We start from the raw sequence: 5,946 nt of genomic DNA, 5'->3' as shown, positions 1-5,946 counted from the left end.
TGAGGCCTGAAGTCTCCCAAGTCCTAGCATCCTACACTATACACCAGGCCTTGTTATCACACAGTCTGTCATTACACACTATCTATTGTTAGTCACCAGCAGTCCCCATTAGCAGCTAACACAGTGTGAAGCTTGAGGAATGCAGCAGACCAGGCAGCATCAGAGGAGCAGGAAAGCTGACATTTCGGGGCGGGACCCTTCTTCAGAAATGGGGGAGGGGAAGGGGGCTTGGAAATGAAAAGAGAGAGAGGGGCGGTGATAGGAGGTAGATAGTGGAGCGGATAGGTTGGAAAGATGATGGACAGGTCAAGAAGGCGGGGATGAAGCTAGTAAAGGTGAGTGTAGGTAGGTAGTAGTGGGGATTGGTCAGTGAGGTGGGAGGAGCGGATAGGTGGGAGAGAAGACGGACAGGTTAATGAGGCAGGGATGAGAGGGGAGGTTGGTCTTCGGATAAGGTCGGGGGTGGGAGATCTTGAAGCTAGTAAATACCACATTGAAACCATTGGGTTGTAGGCTTCCAAGGCGGAATATGAAGTGCTGTTCCTCCAGTAGCATCGGCAGTTCTCACTATCTCTGAGTGAATTATAACCCCATTAACAGCTATTCACTCTCCTAGCCAGATTGTTATCAACCCCTTTGTCTGTCCAACTGCTCTCCTCTTTCTTTGGGCTGTATCCCCACCTATCGTTTTATCCTTACCACTTCCCCCCAATGTATCTTCTGCATATACACTGACATTTCCCTAGCTATCATGACTGCTGAGGGTGGGGCACTGGACTCAAAATGTTAACACTGATTTTGCTTCACAGATGCTGCCAGATCTGCTAAGCTTTTCCAGCAACTTCTGCTCTCCTGATTGGCCCAGGTGAACAACTCAAATCAAGAACCTTGTAGTTTGTGAGGTCAACCAGATTCCAATCACTACCAAAACATTTAACCCTGAGACCAGAGGGATTGCTAGCAAAATCGTTTGAGCTGTCAAACACCCCTGTCAAATGCTTTAATATATAATAAAATACAGATGTTTCTCCAACTCTGGTAACACATTAAATTGAATTCAAATTAAAAAACATCTTGAATTAAATGCCTGTACGCTGTTTATCGTTAAACTATTGCTGATCATTGTAAGTACTCGGCTGGGAAGGGAATTTACATCTTTACCCTTTACGGCATATATGCAACTCCAGATCGTGAGCAAAGTGGTTCCCAGCTGCCCTCTGAGATGGTTTAGCAAGTACATTCCACTCAGAGGGAATTAGAGATTGGCAATAAATACTGGCCAGGAATGCCCACATCCCAAGAGAAATAAAATAAGAAAGCGTCATAATTTCACGATTGCAAGCAAGACAGTTAGGAGTGCGATGAGGAGAAGCTTCCTTCCTCAGAGAGTTTTTTAGGATTTGGAATGCACTGCCTGGGACAGTGGAGGATGCAGATTCCTAGAAAACTGGACATATATATTTGAAAGAGGTGAATTTCAAGTGTTACAAAGATGGAACTGGAGAATGGGACTGGCTGGCTAGAATCCTGGGAGTCTGTACAGACAAAATGGGTGGAATTGCCTTCCTCTGTGCTGTAAAATTCTATGATTATATCATTCTGTAATTTTACCATTGAATTCACAGTCTCACACAGTCACAAATTGCTAAATTTTATGTTCTCCAGTATCCAGACCAGTAATCACAACACCACCGTAGATGTCCTCCTTCAGACAGCAATGCAATAGAGAGAGTTATCGTAATAATAGACAAGAGGAGCCAGCCAGAAAGAGGGCTTAGATGGAGATGGTCCTGGTGGTCGGTAGCCATAGGATTGTTACTGGACCTGGAATGGAGGTCACAAGCAAATCAAAACCAAAAGAACTGTGGATGCTGTAAATCAGGAACAAAAACAAAGTTGCTGGAAAAGCTCAGCAGGTCTGGCAGCATCTGTGGAGGAGAAAACAGTGTTAACGTTTCAGGTCCAGTGACCCTTCCTCAGAACTGGGGTCTGAGGAAGGGTCACCGGACCCGAAACGTTAACTCTGTTTACTCCACCACAGATGCTGCCAGACCTGCTGAGCTTTTCCAGCAACTTTGTTTTTGTCACAAGCAAATCAATTGCTTACTTAGATCTGTAAAGATAACTCATTAACAATAACAGATTTGCATACTTGTAGCTCACAAATGGCAACCCACATGGATACCCATGATATGGAATAGATACAGGTGCAAAGCAGTTGCGCCAGCAGGCAACATGACAGTCAGACTTTAGTTCAAAGGAAATGAGTAAGATAGATAAGTAAGACTTCCAAATCAAGCACCTCCAACCACTCCACGAAAGATTTTATTTAAGACCATTATTTAATTAACTTTAACAATGGAATCTATAATTTTGCCCACAATGCACACCAACACTTCTGTCACCTTTATTTAGAAAGAAAGGTATTCATATCCATGGACATTTTGTAGCTAATGTGCATGGACAATGGATAAATGTGCTAAAACACCAATTTGTAATATCAACTCATTTCAATCAAAGTAGCAAATTATGCTAGAACTTTAGGAATGACTTGGTAAATTACATCTTCAAAATGTCCAACCTATAACGTATCAGTGAATTACAGCACCACAATGAGAAGACACACAACATATTTTAGCTAAAACATATGGTTCGTATTAATTAAATAAGTACACAATGCCTGTAGGTTAGCCAGTATGTATTGCAGAGATGTCACGATCAAGAAAGGAATAAACAAATTATTCATATCCTCGCTTTGTAGATGAATAAAAATCCTGAAACAGGCTGAATATCTACTTTTCCATTGTGCTGCTAAATGGTCAACTCGAAGATTCCAAACACAACCTATTCCCAACAACATCACCCCATCCTTCCACCACTGACCCCTCAATGTCAAATTAGAACAGTGACGACATTTTTAGTAACGTGTTTTGTGAAATCGATGTGAGTGATCTTTGTTGCACACTTGAATAGGCGAAGTTTCAGAACTGACTTTAAAAAAAAATCAATAAAGCAAGTTCCAAATCAAAAAAAAACCACACAAGATGAAATTCAAGGTACGGTGAGGAAAATAAAAGTAATTGCGATCCATATTTATTCATACATAATTTTCAATTCTGATTAAGTGAAAATTGGGGAAAATGTATAAAAAATGGTCCAAAATACCAGGTCGAGCTCAAAATCCCTCTTCCTGCTGATCATTGTGACTTTGTTCAATTGTGTAAAATGGGTGCTGGTAAAACATTCGGATTTAGGGCACTCCATGTGGAATTGCCATTCACTATCTTTACGAAAAGTGATTACCTTCTAAAATATCAGTGTCTCTTTTATGAATGTTTTCAGTTTTTCTTTGGAAGCCACCGAACCCATCATGTTATTCTTTGTAGGGACAGTAAGAACTGCCGATGCTGGAGTCAGAGATAACACAGTGTGGAGCTGGAGGAACACAGCAGGCCAGGCAGCAGAGGAGCAGGAAAGCTGACGTTTCGGGTCAGGACCCTTCTTCAGAAATGGGGGAGGGGGAAGGGAGTTTTAAAATAAATAGAGAGAGGAGGGGTGGGGCTGGGAAGGTAGGTGGGATGGTGATAGGTGAGTGCAGGTAGGCAGTGGTGGGAATTGGTCAGTGAGGTTGGAAGAGCAGATAGATGGGAGAGAAGACGGATAGATCAAGGAGGCAGCGATGAGAGGGAGTGTTGGTCATGGGGTGAGGCCGGGGGTGGGGAGATATTAAAACTAGTAAAGTCCACATTGAGACCATGGGGTTGTAGGCTCCCAAGGTGGAATATAAAGTGCTGCTCTTCCAGTTTTTGGATGGCGTCGTTGTGACACTGGAGGAATCCAGGATGGACATGTCATCCAGGGGGTGGGAGGGGAAGTTGAAGTGGTTTGCGACTGGAAGGTGTTGTCGTTTGTCATGCAGGTGCTGTACAAAGCGGTCTCCAAGTCTCCACTTGGTCTCACTGATGTAGAGGAGGCCACATCGGGAACAGCGGATACAATAGACCACATTGATGGATGTGCCGGTAAACATTTGTCTGATGTGGAAGGTTTTTTTGGGTCCTTGGATGGAAGGGAGGGGGGAAGTGTAGCACTTCCTGCAGTTGCAGGAAAAGGTGCCGGGGTGGTGGGGCTAGTGCGGAGTGTGGAGCAGACAAGGGAGTGGTGAGCGATCCCTACGGAAGGCGGATAGGGGTGGGGAGGTCTGTCTTATTATATTGTATTTATATATGGAGCAAAACAGTTCACTTGTCGTCCACCAGATGTGATGAAAGTGATTGATGACAGCTGGAACACTTTATTGATTTGCTGCTGAGGAAAAAAGAATGGTGTCATTGGTGGAAGGAGGTTAGATAGAAAGGTGGATCTCAAGTTAACAAAGGATTCCTGAGCTCAGTGTCACAACAAGACTTTATTCTATGTATATGGAGTAAAGGGTTCTGGGTTTATCTTTAATTTCCCTTTCTGTTTGTAATGACCTGATATCAGTGGAATAAATCAACCCACTTTTTGATCTTTGGGCCATCAATGTGCTCAAATCTCCTGTGACACTTTAGTTGTACCTCATATCCACCCCTTTTATGGTCTTATTCATTTAGCTCAGTTGGCTGAACAGTTGATTTGGCATTGCAGTGCTTTGCAACAAGAATGGTTTCAATTCCCATCATCATTTGAGGTTATCATGATGGACTCTCCTTCTCAAACTCTTCCATTGCTTGAGGTATGGTGACCTTCAGGTTAAATCACCACAAATTGTCTCTCTCTAATGAGAGAGCAGCCCTATTGTCTGGTAGGACTATAGTAATGCAATTAAAAAATGTAAATAAAATAATAAGACGTAAATAAAATAAAATAATATTCATAGAATCCTTACAGTGTGGAAGTGGGTCATGTGGTTCTTCGAATCAACACAGGCCCCTTTAAGAGCATCCTAAACCCACCCTTCCATGTAATCTCGCATTTCCCATGCCTAACCCACCTAGCTTGCACATTCCTGGACGTGGCAGGCAATTTAGCATGACCACTGCAGGAGAAAACCCACACAAATCATGGGGAAAATATGTAAACTCCACACAGATAACTGTGCAATGATAGATTTAAACCTGGAGCACTGGTGCTGTGAGACACTAGTGCTAACCGCTGAGCCACCATGCCACAGAAATTGTTGAAACATCCAAGTTAGCAAAGTTACACATTGCATTTTCTGCTTTTATTTCCAACTCCCTACTTTTCTTTTGGATCCATGTCGCTGGTTTCTATTTGTGGTGTCCCATGTCATTTTTACATTAATGATAACTTTTTAAATCTCTCTTTGTCATTTCACATTAAACATAAAAATCATAATAATGATCAACTATTCTCATTTTTCTTATATCTTTCCGCAGCGTTGTACGACAATGAGAAAATTAAACACTGAAAGTGATGGGAAGTTATAATTCTAAAAAAGGTAAATTAACTTTTTACAATCAAAGACCTGTAAGATGTGGAGCATGGGGTGGATTTCATTGATCAACTATGGGCAATGTTGTACTTTACCAAATATTTTTCCACAGACAGAGAAGACAGGTATTTTCAACGTGTAATTTCAATTGCAATCAAATTAATGTCTTAGTAATAAAGTAATTTGATTGAAGCACATGAAGCATTTGCAAAATAAGATCTTCCAGAAAATTTACAGACAAGGTCCTAGTTCAAATTTGATTTTTCATAAGTATATTCTTATGAATGTTAGTGTATATAAGATCTGCAGCAGCAGAAAAGTTAGATTAATGCAATGCTAATACACTGGTGCACATGATTCAAGTCATGCAATGGATATTCACATTTTTAAGTGACTAACCATGTAGGACTTCTTGAATGCTTATTGTTCAAATACTGGATGTTCATAATATTCAAAGAAAGCCAAAGAAAATGAAGTCATATTTTGTGCAATCATAAATTTAATATTGA

Source organism: Rhincodon typus, chromosome 13, assembly GCF_021869965.1.
Source record: "Rhincodon typus isolate 14 chromosome 13, sRhiTyp1.1, whole genome shotgun sequence".
Lineage (NCBI taxonomy): Eukaryota > Metazoa > Chordata > Chondrichthyes > Orectolobiformes > Rhincodontidae > Rhincodon > Rhincodon typus.
Note: the sequence above shows the minus strand (reverse complement) of the source record.